Source organism: Bos grunniens, chromosome 24, assembly GCF_055505025.1.
Source record: "Bos grunniens cultivar Pamir isolate PY7600 chromosome 24, Bosgru_T2T1.0, whole genome shotgun sequence".
NCBI lineage: Eukaryota > Metazoa > Chordata > Mammalia > Artiodactyla > Bovidae > Bos > Bos grunniens.
In genome coordinates, this window is record NC_141188.1 from 62,038,820 (window position 1) to 62,056,813 (window position 17,994).

Here is a 17,994-nt window from a genome sequence, read left to right on the forward strand (position 1 = left end):
GCTCCTGTCTTCAGAAAGTGGGGCCTAATTTCCCTCCCCTTGAGTGTGGGTTCTACTTTGATTCTAACAAAGAGAACAGAAGCAACCACAGGAGATTCCTGACGGTAGGTCCTAAAGCGATTAATAGCTTCCTCGAGGTCAATCTCTTTTACGAAGATGAGGGAGCCACGTGGTAAAGACGAGAGAGAGCAGTCCTCTGGAGATTCTGCCTGCCAAGAACCTGAAGCCTCCAGCCAAGAAGAGCAGTGGGAATGAGTCATCTTGAAAGCAGGTCAAACCTGCAGATGACTGCAGCTCTGGTTGACTTCTTGATGGCAGCCTCATGAGAGGTACTGACCAGATCCACGAGCTCATCCACACCTGGGCTCCTGACTCTCAGAAACTGTGAGACCACATACATTTGAATTTTCTTTTTTAAGCTGCTATGTTTTGGGGTGATTTGGCTCACAGTAATCGATAAGCAATACTTGCAGAATGCATACATGGCCAACTGGTCTTGTTAGATAATGAAAAATTATCAGCTTTTTAGCTAAAAGTGACAGGATTCTTGAACCATGAACTTGAATACATGAACCGTGAACTTCCAGATGTTCAAGCTGGATTTAGAAAAGGCAGAGGAACCAGAAATTAAATTGCCAACATCCGCTGGATCATCAAAAAACAAGAGAATTCCAGAAAAACATCTATTTCTGCTTTATTAACTATGTCAAAGCCTTTGACTGTGTGGATCACAACAAACTGTGGAAAATTCTGAAAGAGATGGGAATACCAGACCACCTGACCTGCCTCTTGAGAAACCTATATGCAGGTCAGGAAGCAACAGTCAGAACTGGACATGGAACAACAGACTGGTTCCAAATAGGAAAAGGGGTACGTCAAGGCTGTATACTGTCACTGTGCTTATTTAACTTACATGCAGAGTACATCATGAGAAACGCTGGGCTGGAGGAAGCACAATCTGGAATCAAGATTGCCAGGAGAAATATCAATAACCTCATATACGCAGATGACACCACCCTTATGGCAGAAAGGGAAAAAGAACTAAAGAGACTCTTGATGGAAGTGAAAGAGGAGAGTGAAAAAGCTGGCTTAAAACTCAACATTCAGAACACTAAGATCATGGCATATGGTCCCATCACTTCATGGCAAATAGATGGGGAAACAGTGGAAACCGTGTCAGACTTTATTTTTGGGGGGGCTCCAAAATCACTGCAGATGGTGACTGCAGCCATGAAATTAAAAGACACTTACTCCTTGGAAGGAAAGTTATGACCAAACTAGACAACGTATTAAAAAGCAAAGACATTACCTTGCCAACAAAGGTCCGTCTAATCAAGGCTATGGTTTTTCCCATAGTCATGTATGTATGTGAGAGTTGGACTATAAAGAAAGCTTAGTGCCAAAGAACTGATGCTTTTGAACTGTGGTGTTGGAGAAGACTCTTGAGAGTCCCTTGGACTGCAAGGAGATCCAACCAGTCCATCCTAAAGGAGATGAGTCCTGGGTGTTCATTGGAAGGACTATGCTGAGGCTGAACTCCAATACTTTGGCCATCTGATGCAAAGGGCTGACTCATTTGAAAAGACCCTGATGCTGGGAAAGATTGAAGGCAGGAGGAGAAGGGGACGACAGAGGATGAGCTGGTTGGATGGCATCACCAACTCAACGGACATGAGTTTGGGTGGACTCTGGGAGGTAGTGATGCACACGGAGGCCTGGTGTGGTACGGTCCACGGGGTTGCAAAGGGTCGGACACGACTGGGTGACTGAACTGAACTGAACTGACAGGATTCTTTCTTGTGATCATTGTTATGAAATCTCCATTTCCCTCCAGTTCTTAATGAAATTTTAAGTCATTTATCAATAACTTTCATTACCCATTCTTGAATTGCACATGTCTTTACCTATCTCACCTCCCTCCCCTCAAGTCTCAGTCATCTCAGTAAGGTTTCCCAAGCTGTGCTGTGCGTGCTCAGTCACTAAGTCGTGTCCAGTGCTTTTGTAACCCCATGGACTGTAGCCCACCAGGCTCCTCTGTCCATGGGATTCTCCAGGCAATACTGGAGAAGGTGCCATTTCCTTCTCCAGGAGATCTTCCCAACCCAGGGATCAAACCCGAGTCTCCTGCGTCTCTTGCATTGCAGGCAGATTCTTTACCACTGAGCCACCTAGGAAGCCCCAGAGCTGCACTACCAGGACACAAATCCCATCGACGGCTGACCTCTGCCCCCTTGCCCTAAGGCGCACAGAATAAATTTCTTACTTGGAGTGGAGCAGGATCAGTGGGCATCAAAAAGGCTTTATTTCGGTATGTTTCATTATCTTTTTATCTTTCTTTTCCTCATCTCTTTCCACATTTTATAATCTTAACATCTGAAACTCTCAATCTGATTTTGACCTAGCCCATAAAAATGCCTTCCTGACTTTGGTGGCTTGTGAGCAAAACAAACAACCCAGCCAGCCCATGGACTCTGGCCAATTAGTGTTTCAGCAGAGTATTTCTACCTAAGGCAAGGGCTCCCTGTCCTTCCCTCACCACTGGGAGTGACAAGACAGTAGATGGGGGCTGGGAGAAGAACCCGACTGTCCTCTGTGATCCTGCTTCTCTGACCAGAACCAACAGGCTTCCCTATGTGGTGGGTTGAACTCACCTTGTTTCTTTTTTCCCCAAACAGCTGCAATTGCAAGTTATTGCTTGCCAGAACTTATTTTTCTTATACCTGTTCAAACATCTATGAGTGAGAAAAAGCTGATGAAAGCGAAAGGATACTCCACTGTCCTCAAGTTATAGGTGACGAAAGAAATGAATGCATACTGATATCAGAATAGGATCAGGAATACTTTTTTTTCCCTACAGTTATGTCAGAACTAGAGAGTGAAATAGAATACTGGTTGTGGGTATATTGCTCCATATTCTTTAAAAAAAAAATGTGTGCATTATTTGGAACTTCCAAGTCTATTAGAGCATGGCTCATCACAGTCACTGCACTGTAATTATCCTTCAAAAGAAATGCATGTTCTACCTGGTAATCAAAATCCTCGGGGTGAGTCAGTGAATTAATGAGTATCTCAGCTGGTGGGTTTGCACCTCTGATCTTAGCCACTCAGTTCAGTCAGTTCAGTCACTCGGTCGTGTCTGACTCTGTGACCCCATGAATCGCAGCATGCCAGGCCTCCCTGTCCATCACCATCTCCTGAAGTCTACTCAAACTCATGTTCATAGAGTCCATGATGCCATCCAGCCAATGTCATCCTCTGTCGTCCCCTTCTCCTCCTGCCCCCAATCCCTCCCAGTACAGGGTCTTTTCCAATGAGTCAACTCTTCGCATCAGGTGGCCAAAGCATTGGAGTTTCAGCTTCAGCATCAGTCCTTCCAACGAACACCCACACTCAGGTGCCCAAAAGCCCCGATGCCGCTGTCCCAGAGCCTACTTGGAGTCTCTTCCATCTGTGTGCTTTTATTTTGGGGTCTTTCTTACCTCCTCAATTCATACTTTAAATTGAGATTTCGTAAGCCAAGCCAAATCGGTGCATTTCAAAGGTTTATTCTAATCTCTTGCATTGTTCTGTAATTATGAGTTGGGTCCAAGCAATTCAGAATTGTGTGCCAATCCTGAAGTTATTCCAAATTGCTGATTTTGGAAATCAGTATTAGAAAGTCTGGCACACAGTAGGCATACAATAAATGGTTATGGAATCCTGGTGTATATATACATGTATTTTTTTTTAATCTGAGATAAAATCTACTTTCAATAGACGGTAGAAGCAAGATGTTCCTGACACATGACAGACTGACTCAAGGCATCTGTGATAAGAGGGAACACTGAACAGAATTCCTGGAAGAGGTGTGTTCGCTCAGCGTCCTTATTATCATGTCATCTCCCACTCGTCATTGATTTTCTCAAACATCCAAAGACATTAGAATAAATTATAGAGTCTTACAGTTATTTAGTCCATGAAAATATAGAATTCAGGAATCTATCCAAGACTTGTCACTACCTGAGCTAGAAGGGCCTTTAAAATATACTCTGATGGACTCGAGTGCTAGTATGATAGATTGGCCCTAGGGGTTTTCTTTTGATAAAATGAAAGAGAAGGAAGAGAGAAAAAAGGGGGAGAAGTGAGAGAGAAGGGGGTCATCCAAACCCCAAACTCAGCATATTCATATGAGCACATAAGACCGAAAAGATGCAATGTCAAAATTAAATTTGAAAATTCCATCCTAATTTTATGGATGAGGAATCCTGCCCCCTGTCCCCATAAGATGAAGGCTTCCTATCTCCTTATTCTGGTGAGGAAAAGAAATGAGAAAGATTGATGAAAGCACCTTTCTTTCAAAAGTCTTCTCTTTCAGTTCAGAGCAAGGAAAATTAAAATACCAAGCAAGTTCATCCTTCATGGTACGCCTCTTGTCTCCTTTTCATCTTTCTTCTACTTTCCAGATTACTAATTTCTCAGTCACCTTGTTTTCACTCCCTGTCTGATGGTAAGCATGTTTATAATACTTAATATTTGTTATATCCATAGATGCTGGGACTTTAGCACTTAATATTTGCCATATACATAAGAACTCAAAGAATTCATGAATATTAATTTGGTGTCCCAAGCTATTTCAGAAATGAGAGTAAGGAAAACGAGGCTTAGAAAATCGAAAGGATAATTGCTATCTTGAGTGAAAACTTGAGGGCTTCATCTGGATGTGGGGCCTCCGACACAGTTCATCGCCAGCTAAATGACTGTAGGCGAGGGTATCCGTCAGTGTAAGTCAGGTTATGCTGTGGTAACAAAGAGCCCCCCAAACTCAATGGATTACAACAATTCAGGTTTACTTCCCTGAATTCCCACATCCATCACAGGGTGGTCACGGCTTGGTGACAGAGGGGAAAGAGCGTGCACACAGTAGATAACACGCTGGCTCCAGAATCTCTCTCCCGAAAGTGGCTCCTGTCACCTCGACTCACAGTCTGAAGGCCAGAGCAGGTCCAGTGACTCGCCAGTGGGGCAGGGACAGTCTTCTCACCAGGAGAGGCAGCAAGTCTTGTGAACGTAATACTATCGACCACAGTGAGAGACCTCACTTGCTCAGCTGTGAAAAGTTGGGTCTAAGGTACCCCCCAGATAAAACTTATAAAGTAGTAAGTCAGAATACTATTTGGCAATAAGGTAGGGCAGTATTGTCATTATTATTCATATCTGCCCACTACACCAACACTCTAAACTCAATGATTCCTCATAAAAGCAACAGAAAAACTTAGGAAAGGCTTCTTGCTCAGTCATGCTTGGCCCAGCTTTTCTGGAAGATGCTTCCCAGCGACAACCAATACAGGAGCCCCTCCCTATCCACAGTGTTACTTTCCACGGTTTCAGTTACCTACAGGGAACTGTGGTCCAAAAACGTGAAAAGGAAAATTCCAGAAATAAACAAATTGTCATTTTTAACTTGCACGCCCTTCCGAGGAACTGACGAGAGCTCTGGTTGTCCTTTTCTATCCTGCCCAGAACAAGAATCATCCATTTGTCCAGCACGTCCCCCCATTAGATACTTTGTAGCCACCCCAGTTATCAGAGGGACTGTCATGGTATCACACTTGTCGTGTTCCAGTAACTCTTACTTTACTCAGTAACGACCACAAAGCACAGAAGTCGTGATGCTGGCAGTTTGGATGCACCAAAGAAAAGCCATAGAGTGTTTCCTTTAAGTGAAAGGGTGAACCTTCTCCACTTCATAAAGAAAGAAAAAGTCACATGCTGAGGAGGCTAAGATCTACATTAAGAACGAACCTGTATCAATAAAATCGTGAGGAAGGAAAGAGAAACCTGTGCCCATTTTGCTGTCACAGCTCAGTCTGCAAAAGTTACGGCCACAGTGCGTGAGCAGCGCTCTGTTAAGACGGAAAAGGTATTAAACCTGACAATAAGATATTCTGAGAGAGAGAGATCACATGATTTTATTATAATATATACTTATGCTGCCACTGCTGCTGCTAGGTCGCTTCAGTCGTGTCCGACTCTGTGCGACCCCATAGACGGCAGCCCACCAGGCTCCCCCATCCTTGGAATTCTCCAGGCAAGAACACTGGAGTGGGTTGCCATTTCCTTCTCCAATGCATGAAAGTGAAAAGTGAAAGTGAAGTCGCTCAGTCATGTCAGACTCTTAGCGACCCCATGGACTGCAGCCTACCAGGCTCCTCCATCCATGGGATTTTCCAAGCAAGAGTGCTGGAGTGGGGTGCCATTGCCTTCTCCAAATATATACTTATAACTGCTCTATTTTATTATTTGTTATTGTGCTTAACTTCTTACTGTGCCTAATTTATAAATTAAACTTTATCATAGGTAGGTACGCACGTATGTACAGGAAAAACATGGTGTACACAGGGTTTGGCACTATCCATGGTTCCAGGCATCCTCGGGTGGGAGGTCTTGAAATGTATCTGCTGAGGATAAGGCAGGACGGTGGTGTTCTTTCCAACCCCAATTCTATGATACTCTAACACAAAAGGGGTCAGCAAAGTGCAAGAATTCTGTTAAATCACTCTAGCCACGATTTTCTTTAAAATGTATCTGCTTCATAGTTATACCTAAAATCTCAAAACACTAATCTAGGGACTCAGGTGGTCCAGCAGTTAAGAATCGGCCTTCCAGTGCAGGGGCCGTGCTTAGCTTCTCAGTCATGTCCAACTTCGTGACCCCATGGGCCATAGCCCCCCAGGCTCCTCTGTCCATGGGATTCTCCAGGCAAGAACACTGCAGTGGGTTGCTGTTCCCTCCTCCAGGGGATCTTCCCAACCCAGGTCTCCCCGGCAGGCATTATAGGCAGATTCTTTACCATCTGAGCCACCAGGGAAGCCCATGATGGGGACTCAGATCTAATTTCTGGTCTGGAAACTAAGATCCCACATGCTTCAGGGCAGCTAAGCCCACGCACCCCAACTAAAGAGCCCGAGCTCCACCGTGACCCAGCGCAGGCAAAATTTTAAACACACACACACACACACACACACACACACACAAATACTAATCTAAGTCTGCTAAGCTTCTCACTGGAACTCTTTGCCCCTGAAGTTATCTTACCGAGAAGGAAGTCAGAGAGCCCCATCCAGGCTTGGCCTGTGCAAGGAAAACCCATGAGTTTCTGGTTCCCATTCAGTCTATAGCGAGAGAATCATATTCTTTACCTGATTATATAAAAATGGGAGGCTGATCCTAAATACTCACAATCCTTTATTAAATAAAATTCAAAAACAGGTGTTGGGAGAAGGAAAGGGACTAAAAGTTACCAAGTGATTTATATACTACAGGTTCAGAATGTCTTACTGGAAATCCTTGGAGTGTGATATGTTTCAGAATTCAAAATTTTCAGGTCTCAGGAAGGTAATAGAGTGCATATACCAGATATTAACACCATCAAGCTATATGAAACTGAACTCATATTTAAGTATTCTAGCATTGAATATGTATCAAATATAAATGCACATAAGTATAAAAAATAAAGACAAAGAATAACTTTATGTGTGTTCAGAGCTGATTTTTTTCCAATCAGTTTTCTGCAAGCTTATGATAAAATTATGGGTGTTCAGAACTTTCAGAATTTGGAAATTGTAGATAAAAATTTGGGGCTTTAATTTTATTTCACATTTCAGTTCAGTTCAGTCACTCAGTCATCTCTGACTCTTTGGGACCCCATGAACCACACGCAGCATGCCAGGCCTCCCTGTTCATCACCAACTCCCGGAGTTTACTCAAACTCATGTCCATCACGTCAGTGATGCCATCCAACCAGCTCATCCTCTGTCGTCCCCTTCTCCTCCTGCCTTCAATCTTTCCCCAAATCAGGGTCTTTTCAAATGAGTCAGTTCTTCACATCAGGTGGCCAAAGTATTCGAGTTTCAGCTTCAGCATCAGTCCTTCCAATGAACACCCAGGACTGATTTCCTTTAGGATGGACCAGTTGGATCTCCTTGAAGTCCAAGGGACTCTCAAGAGTCTTCTTCAACACCACAGTTCAAAAGCATCAATTCTTCAGCACTCAGCTTTCTTCACAGTCCAACTCTCACATCCATACATGACCACTGGAAAAACCATAGCCTTGACTAGATGGACCTTTGCTGGCAAAGTAATATCTCTGCTTTTCAATACACTATCTAGGTTGGTCACAAGTTTCCTTCCAAGGAGTAAGCGTCTTTTAATTTCATGGCTGCAGTCACCATCTGCAGTGATTTTGGAGCCCCCAAAAATAAACTCTGACACTGTTTCCACTGTTTCTCCATCTATTCGCCATGAAGTGATGGGACCAGATGCCATGATCTTTGTTTTCTGAATGGTGAGTTTTAAGCCAACTTTTTCACTCTCCTCTTTCACCTTCATCAAGAGGCTCTTTAGTTCTTTCCTTTCTGCCATAAGGGTGGTGATATCTGCATATCTGAAGTTATTGATATTTCTCCTGGCAATCTTGATTCCAGCTTGTGATTCATCCAGCCCAGCATTTCTCATTATGTACTCTGCATATAAGTTAAATAAACACGGTGACAATATACAGCTTTGACATACTCCTTTTCCTATTTGGAAGCAGTCTGTTGTTCCATGTTCAGTTCTAATTCTTGCTTTTTGACCTGCATACAGATTTCTCAAGAGGCAGGTCAGGTGGTCTGGTATTCCCATCTCTTTCAGAATTTTTCAGAGTTTATTGTGATCCACACAGTCAAATATATCACATTTAATATATTCCTATTTAGTGATCTGGATGGCACCTCACTCCAGTACTCTTGCCTGGAAAATCCCATGGACAGAGGAGCCTGGTGGGCTGCAGTCTATGGGGTCGCTGAGAGTTGGACACGACTGAGCGACTTCACTTGCACTTTTCACTTTCATGCACTGGAGAAGGAAATGGCAACCCGCTCCAGTGTTCTTACCTGGAGGATCCCAGGGACGGGGGAGCCTGGTGGGCTGCTGTCTATGGGGTCGCACAGAGTCAGACATGACTAAAGCGACTTAGCAGCAGCAGCAGCATATATTAAGTGGAGAAAAGCGTGAATAGTATACTACCTTTACCTTGGGCAGGGTAATGAATATTTGCTTATAATTTTAAAATTTACTCATATAAAAAAAAAAAAAGAAGAAGAAGAAGAAGAAAATGTAAACCTAAAGCTGAACAGCGGAAGCCGGGGGACAGGATGGAGAACACAGGGATAAAAGCCAGGCTGCTCTGAATATACCTTGACTACAAAGAAGTTTTTAATTTAAGAATGTGTAATCCTTAGAAGTCTTAAAATGAAGCAATGAATGGGCTAGAGCAGAATCCAGCCGGCGGCATAACCACACCAAGAAGGATTACTTCAGTGACTCAAAAACACAGAATTTAAATGAAGATCCTTTAGTAGAATGTAACCTCAGTATGGCTTCCCAGGCGGTGCTCGTGGTAAAGAACCCGCCTGCCAATGCAGGAGAGGCAGGTTTGATCCCTGGATCAGGACAATCCTCTGGAAGAGGGAATGGCAGCCCACTGCAGCATTCTTGCCTGGAGAATCCCATGGACAGAGGAGCCTGGTGGGCTACAGTTCCTGGGGTCACAAAGAGTCTAACAGGAGTGAAGCAACTTAGCGCACACCAGACCTAGGGCAGGAAATGAACAATATAAGCTTGAAATACTTCTCATCCCAGAAGACAGGTCAACCACTGTGCCCCGTCAAAATGAGTAAGGGGTCAACTCAAAGAAGCTCAGTGGCCCCAGACGGGACAACTTCAGCATCAGTAAGAACACAGTGGATTGAAGCCCATCAGATATGTCTAAGTCTCTGAAACCAACTCACTGGTCACTTTCACAGGATGCTGACACCAACACATTATTTCTGAAAACAGGTCAATAAGGGGAAAGAGTCAAGCATTTAATCTACCGTTCCTCTACAATCTATCTCTGGGTTATCACAGAGTTGATGAGGAAACATTTCTCTTTACCAAAAAAAAATTCTCTCTCTAGTAAACAGGGAAGGAATGATAGAATTAGAATGCCCTTCTTTTGTAATTACTAATTAAATAATTTAATTCAGCCATTGCTCTTCAACGGCTGCTGGCATAATAAAAAGAGATAATTGTATGTTATATTTTTTCTGATGGAAGTGGTAAAAAATAAAACTTGAATCCAATCAAGCCTCCAAATTTTGTTTCTAATTTATAGCAAATATAGGGGACAGAGAAAGATATAAAGTGACATGAAAGTGAAAGTTGCTCCGTTGTGTCTGACTGTGCGACCCCATGAACTATACAGTCCATGGAATTCTCCAGGCCAGAATACTGGAATGGGTAGCCTATCCCTTCTCCAGCAGATCTTTCTGACCCAGGAATCAAACTGGGATCCCCTGCATTGCAGGTGGATTCTTTACCAACTGAGCTACCAGGGAAGCCCATAAAGTGACACAGCAGGGATGCAATAGACAAAATCTTATGTAATAACACATTGTTTTATTCTAATGTTTTGACAACTGGGGCCTTACTAAGCATGGGAAACTGTCCTCTCACGGGTAACCAGTTACTAGAAATAGTGAAGAATTCACACTTGACAACACCTTTATATACACACTGGCCAATCCAGAGTCAACCCCCCAGCCCCTCAACTGGGGCTCTTACACTCCGTGGCAATATTTTTCTGACCTATTACTCCAGGGCCAGGCACCCGACAACTGGAGCCTTATGGAGCCCACTGAGACGCAAACTAGCCAATCTTTTTTTTTTTTTTTTTAGCTACACTGGGTCTTCGTCGCCGTGCGAGGGCTTTCTCTAGCTGCAGTGAGCAGAGGCTTCTCTCTAGGTGCAGCGTCAGGCTTCTCACTGAGGGGGCTCCTCTTGCAGCAGAGCTCGGGCTCCACGGCTCGTGGCTCAGTGGTTGCAGCTCCTGGCTCTAGAGCAGAGGCTCAGTAGCTGTGGGCCCACAGCCTTAGCTGCCCCACAGCATGTGGGATCTTCCTAGACCAGCGTCTGAACCTTCGCCTCCTGCATGGCAGGCGAATTCTTAACCCTTGGGCCACCAGGGAAGTCCCAAAGTAGCCCGTCTTCAGCTTGCTTGATGCCTTGCTGGCCTTTCCGTGGAAACTGCAATGACAGCTCGTGCCCTCATTTCCTCCCCCTCGCCCCTGACGCTTTCTCACGTGGCCTGCCATGCCGTCTTCCCTCAGGAACTGTGAGTCACAGACTCTCTTTTCAGTGGCAACTGTCTCTTGATCTGTGAGCCTCATCATACCTGAACAGTAATAGAACCCATTCTTTATCTAATTATTTTTGGTCACAAAAGAGAAAGTTGTTCAGTTGTGTCCAACTCTTTGCAACCCTGTGAACTGTATCCCGCCAGGCTCCTCTGTCCGTGGGGATTCTCCAGGCAAGAGTACTGGAGGGGGTTGCCATTCCCTTCTGCAAGGGATCTTCCAGACCCAGGGATGGAACTCAGGTCTCCCACATTGCAGGCAGATTCTTAACCATCTGAGCCACCAAGTGGCTTGCAGGATCTTAATTCTCGGCCCAGGGATTGAACCCAGGCCCACAGCAGTGAAACCTAGGAGTCCTAACCACTGGATAGCTAGGGAATTCCCATAAAACCTACATTTTAAAACATCTTGACTGTGTGAAAACTCGGCAAGACAAATAAGAAACAAATTGCAAGGAAATTTATCTCAGTTTAAAAAAAAACATAGCACAGGGATAAAATAAGAGAGAGAAAGAATCTTTGGTTAAAAAACTCATAAGAAACATCAACTAATTCCTAAGTATGAACCATATTTTATTCTGAATTTGAACCAACTCTTAAAAACATTATGAGACTAATGGAGAAATTTGAATGCAGACTAGGTAGTGATATTTGACATTTTGAAATGAATGATCATACTTTTAGGTATCCTCATAGAATTGTTGTTATAGTTTTAAAGGGACACTTTATCTTTTACAGATTCATACTGAAATATCTGGGCTTCCTAGGTGGTTCGGTGGTAAAGAACCTGCCTGCCAATGCAGGAGTTGCAGGTTCAATTCCTGGGTGCGACAGTGGGGGAGAAGGGAATGGCTACCCACTCCAGTATTCTTGCTTGGAGAATCCCCATGGACAGAGGAGCCTAGCGGGCTACAGTCCATGGGGTTGCAAAGAGTCCGACATGACTGAGCAACTAACACTTCACTTCAAAAATCAAACCTAATACTAATGATTGTCTAAATAAACAACCTTCATGTCTCCCCCTTACTCAGGGCTAGAAATTGCACTAAGAGCGTTAGGAATAGTATCCTTTTAGTCCTCAGAACAGTCCTTCAAAGGATGAAGTTTTGCCAGCTCTAAGGATGTTCACAGGGAGCTCAGGGAAAGGGATTACGGTAGTCCCAAGGTCTGAATTAACCTCGACCACGACAAAGGATTAGAAGCCTGGACACTAGTGTGAGTCTCCAGATACGACTTGGTTCTGTCATCTGTGACTCCTGAGATCATCCTCAAGGAAAAAGACCCTCTGAATGTCAGTAATCTGCTCTCTCCGATCTCCTTCCAGCAACGACTATCAAAAGCAAAGCATCCTGTGATTCTGTTCTTTCTCTGAATCCAACATTCCCCACCAGGGATTGCACAGCCTTTGTGTTAGCTTCTCACAATACACAAACTGTCTGGGAAAGCCAATATATTCAGAACTCTTCCTGAATTTGCCTTTTGGGTTTCCACATGGAAACAATTACAAGGACATAAAAACGCAGCTAGGAACACTGTTGACGCCTCTCTCCTAGTTCTCTTGCCCCTGCCCCATGCCAGGTCCACTGTGTGGTGCTTGCCACTCTTTTTCTTCACACAAACATCAAATGTCCGCCTGAACACAGCAGCTGTAACCAACTCATGCCTCCATGGGGCAGAGTGAGCGCTGCTCTCTCCTAGGAGAATTTCACCTGACTGAATTTAGAAAATTAACCATGTCTTGAAAGGGTTAGGGTGTTCTTGGATTCAATTTCCTCGTTATAAACTTTAAACTGTTTCCTAGTTCTGGTGCATTAAATCCTGGGCCTGAAAAAAAAAAAATTTGTCCCTGATGTAAGTGTTAGAAAGAAATGTAGGTCTGGACTGTACATCAGTGTTTAGGAGTCAGTACTTTCTCCCCTCCTCTTAGCCAGTAGGACAGAACTAGGACAGAAACCATGACCTTAAGTGAGTTTAATCCTTCCAGTGAGACGACTGTCTTGCTCATCAGACACCAAATATGACAGCATCAGAGGTCACACTCAAAAGACCCATCACCTATCACTTACATTCCCACTTCAAAATTAAATGCATGAGCAAATCTTTGAAAGTATCTGAAAAGTAACATGTTTTCCCTGTTTGATGTACAGGTACTATTGTAAATAGTTCACTTAATAAGTCTATTATTTGTTTCTGAGTTTGACCCCTATTCCTCTGAGAGGTTTCTTTCTTTTATCTGTAAACGTCACAATTCTTCCACTCATCCTTTAAAAGCCATCTAGTTCATCTTTCCATCTTTTGTGATTCATTCCCACCCCCCCCACCCGCCCCGCCACACACAATCTTTTGTGATTGATTCCCCCCCCCCCACCCGCCCCGCCACACACACACGTTTCTTTGGTCTACAGACCTTGAGCGCAAATGTATCATTTAGCCTCAATCACTTAGTAGCAAGTTGCCTCTGTACACATTTATTACTTCTATTCATAATTAGTCATGATTAACTAGATTGGAAACTCTCCAAGGGCAGAAATTGTTTTCTCTATTATTTTATCTTCTAGTGCAGGGCCTGGCTCTGAATAAATGATCAATTAACACACAGCAATTAATGATTTGGGCCAGTGTCAAGTGTACGGAGATGATGGTTTAATCATAATCACCTGCGATAATGACAACACTCACATCACCTTTAAGTCCTGTCCCTACTGGCTAACTTCTTCCAGAAAATGCTTATGAATTTTGCATAATATTGCTGGCATCTTGACATTACTATTGCCTGAGATTTATAATCTTATAAACCATTTGTCACTGAAATAATGTGGAAGATAAAAGTAATTTCAGTAATACATTGAAAATATTCTGCTGTTGAAATGTTTGTATGTACATCATATAAAATGAGGAGAGACATGTTTTAGAAATGTCCTAGGCTGGTGACAAGATTGGACAAAGCAGGGCCACCATGCCCTGGGCAAGGATGCCAATAACTTGCAAAGCGCCAATTTTCTCGGGCTCCAATGAAAGGTTAACTGGGGCTCAAAGAGAACAAAGGGACCTGCTTACCTCTTCCTCTCAGCTTCTCGGGGGGGACTGGGCTGAGGACTAGTCATCAGCCGAGAATACTTGCTCCCCACCCAGACCTCTTGCTACGTGATAATCTGTTAGAACAAGTGAGATATGCTGACTTCCAGGAGCCAGGAACCCACGGTGGTGGAGCGGGGTGTGGCACATTTTATCTTGCAGCAGGGCTGCAAGTGTCGCATCGCAGCCGAAACATGACTGTTCACTCATTCAGCAAATGTTCCCGACCCTGTGGCCAGGCACCCCTCACACTCTTGATATCTCACACAGTGGCGGAGACGGAAGGTGCACCGAAACAAGTACCACGCCAAGTGCCAGGGGAGCCCTCCTTCCTGAGCCCAGGCCACAGTCTCCAAATCCAGTTTAGAAACTCCAAAAATGCTTTAGCAAGAAGCATTTATTTTCCCAAAATTCAGGAGCTCATTCCTAATCCCCTCAAAAAACTTGGGGATAAAATCCAATAATAGAACATTGCCTGAAGTGTATTCCCAGGACCACTAGGTCTGCAGGATGATAATGGCTGTTACCCAAAGAGGGAAAAAGAGGAAAGAGAGGGTAATTCCTGATCAGTGAAGTCTAGAAACTGCTGATTTAATTAATGTCGGATATTTTTTTAAAGATCCTTTAAAATGTTAATACTCTTTATGAGTCACTAGGAAAGGATAATATTCCCTGGAGTTAGATAGATGACGATTTCTTTCTTCAATGGACGTTTTTCTCATGTACATACTTCAAGATTGTTGTCGAGCTTCCCCATTCTCTTCATGGGGCTTCTCAGGTGGCTTGATGGTAATAGAATCCACCGGCCAATGCAGGAGACACAGGTTTGATCCCTGAGTCAGGAGGATCCCCTGGAGAAGGAAATGGCAACCCACTCCAGTATTCTTGCCTGGAAAATCCCACGGACAGAGGAGCCTGGCCAGCTACAATCCATGAGGTCACAAAGAGTCAGACACGACTGAGTGACTCAGCACACACATACACATTATTTCCATACCCTCTTCCAGGAGGAAGACAGCAGGCTGAATATCAGCACAGTACAAAGGGGATATCAAAACATGTTTATCTCCGTGGTGAACTGTTAAGGCCCTACAGGGGGGTATAAATGCATTTCAGATAGCCAGGAGGTCCTACTGAACAGCACAGGGAACTCTGCTTAGTGTTATGTGACAGTCTGGATGGGAGGGGAATTTCGGGGAGAATGAATACATGTGTAAGTACGGCTGAGTCCCTTTGCTGTCTGCCTGAAACCATCACATTGTTAATCATCTATACTCCAATACAAAATTTAAAGTTTTTTTTTTTAAAGGATATAAATTCATTTCAAAGATCAAGAAATGATGAATGGTGGATTTTTTCAATGCTTTCTTCCTAGTTCTAATACGTGTAGACAAACTACTTTTCCCATCTCCTAGGACTGTTTGTACTGACCTTAGAGGGCTCTACTTTAAGCTTACAAATTGGAATACAAGCTTGGTTTCCTGTTTCTCCAGCAGAATTTGGAAAATATGTTGATGCAGCTTAAAAAGCATCCACAATAACGCAGACGATTAGGTGGACTAGCTTTCGGTAGATCAAAGCGGCCTCTGCAAAACTCAGTGCTATAGATGTGAGTTCTGAGCCAGGGCTGCGTACTCGAATCCCCTGGGGAGCTTACAACACACCCGGATGCAAGCCTGCCCCAGATGAACTAAATCAGATTCTCTGGTGGTGAAGCCTGAGAATTGTTATTTTTTAAAACTCCCCGCAGACATAGAGAACAGACCCGTAGACACAGTGAGGGAGGAGAGGCTGGGGCAAGTGGAGAGAGCGGAGCTGAAACGTGGACATGACCGTGTGGGAAACAGACAGCCTGTGCGCATGCGCCGTGCGACGCGGAGAGGGGGTGGGGGGCCCCGTGACAGCGGAGAGGGCGGGGTGCGGGGGAGGTTCGGGAGGGAGGGGACACGCGCACCCCTGTGGCTGATTCATGTCGGTGTAGGGCAGAAGCCAACACAAGGCTGTAAAGCAGTTATCCTCCAATTAAAGCAAAACGCAACAACTCCCGGGTGCCTCTCATGCACAGCCATGGTTGAGACGCACCGCCCCGAAAGGTCCAGCTGTTGTCACAACAGCCAGTGACCACCCCGCCTCACTCTCAGGACTTGCTGGTTTGGGGAGCATTTGCCGTGTTACTTGGGTTTCTCTTACCTTGGGCGTGGGGTATCTCTTCACAGCTGCTCCAGCAAAGCCGCAGCCGTTGCTCCTTACCTTGGACGAGGGGTATCTCCTCACAGCCGCCCTTCCTGACCTTCAACGTGGGATAGCTCCTCTAGGCCCTCCTGCGCCTGCGCAGCCACCGCTCCGTGGACTGCAAGGAGATCCAACCAGTCCATTCTGAAGGAGATCAGCCCTGGGATTTCTTGGGAGGGAATGATGCTGAAGCTGAAACTCCAGTACTTTGGCCACCTCATGCGAAGAGTTGACTCATTGGAAAAGGCTCTGATGCTAGGAGGGATTGGGGGCAGGAGGAGAAGGGGACGACAGAGGATGAGATGGCTGGATGGACAGACAGCCACTGACTCGATGGACGTGAGTCTGAGTGAACTCCGGGAGTTGGTGATGGACAGGGAGGCCTGGTGTGCTGCGATTCATGGGGTCGCAAAGAGTTGGACACGGCTGAGCGACTGAACTGAACTGAACTGAACTGCCGTGTTACATTAACTTGCTTGAGCTGCCGTAACAAAGCACAACAGGCTGGGGGACTTAACCCACAAAAACGAAGCGTCTCACGGTTCCGGAGGCTGGAAGTCCAAGCTCAGGTGCTAGCAGGGCTGGTTTCTCCCGAGGCCCCTTGTCTGCTGGGCTTGCAGACGCCGCCTCTCACTGCACCCTCACGTGGTCCTCCTCCGTGCGCTCCTCCTCCGTGCGCTCCTCCCCAGCGCCTCTGCTTCCACCAGCCAGGTGGGATCAGCGCCAAACCCGACTCCTCATTTTAAGCGAACCGCCTCTTCAGAGGTCTTTGAAGTACAGCCACATTCTGAGGTACCAGGGGTTGAAGTTTCAACACGTGAATCTGGGGGGAGATGCAAATCACCTCATAACAGGTGTGACAGGAGACCCCAGAGACTCCAGGAAACACTGCACACCATCACACCCACAAAACTGACACTTTTTCCTGCTTCTGTGATAGTGGAGCATGTGGCATCACACACAGACAAAGTCGCCCTACCTAGTTACGGCCCTCAAGATACTAAAATTTTGAATACATCCCACAAACCTTAAAAAAACAAAAAAAAACGAGGGGGTGAGGAAATGCTTTATTTATGACTTTTGTAATTGTGGTATTTATAGATATAACATCTAAGTGACCAGAAAGATCATATAAAATATTATTGAACAGACAGATAACCACAACTAATATACATGAACAGGCTTCCCAGGCAGCGTGAGTGGTGAGGAACCTGCCTGCCAATGCAGGAGACATAAGAGACATGGGTTCGATCCCTGGGTCAGGAAGATCCCCTGGAGGGCATGATCAGTACAAATATTATACCAACATAAACCAGTTATCTAAATTTGATCATCTTATTAAGCTTGTAGTATCTTCCCACTAAACAGCTGTGGGTTTTGCTGGGCACTTTAGTACTTTTGAAGCCTGACACCTTGCACTTTGAGAGGGAAGGAACAAAGTTTTTATTGTCCATGTGCTTTTGCGTCTGCGTCTTTTTTGCAGCTCCGGAGGT

At 44.8% G+C, this 17,994-nt stretch overlaps 1 protein-coding gene across 3 annotated transcripts in view; it reads right to left on the reverse strand.

Annotated features, from left to right (window-relative positions):
- The window catches only part of RNF152 (ring finger protein 152), a 122,569-nt gene extending 105,609 nt beyond the window's left edge, over positions 1–16,960 (reverse strand). For all 3 annotated transcript variants that reach the window (XR_015154167.1, XR_015154166.1, XR_015154165.1), the window contains exon 1: positions 16,460–16,960. The gene's annotated coding sequence lies outside the window, so the exon portion shown is untranslated. The remainder of the gene's footprint in view (positions 1–16,459) is intronic.
- Positions 16,961–17,994: the final 1,034 nt, after the last annotated feature.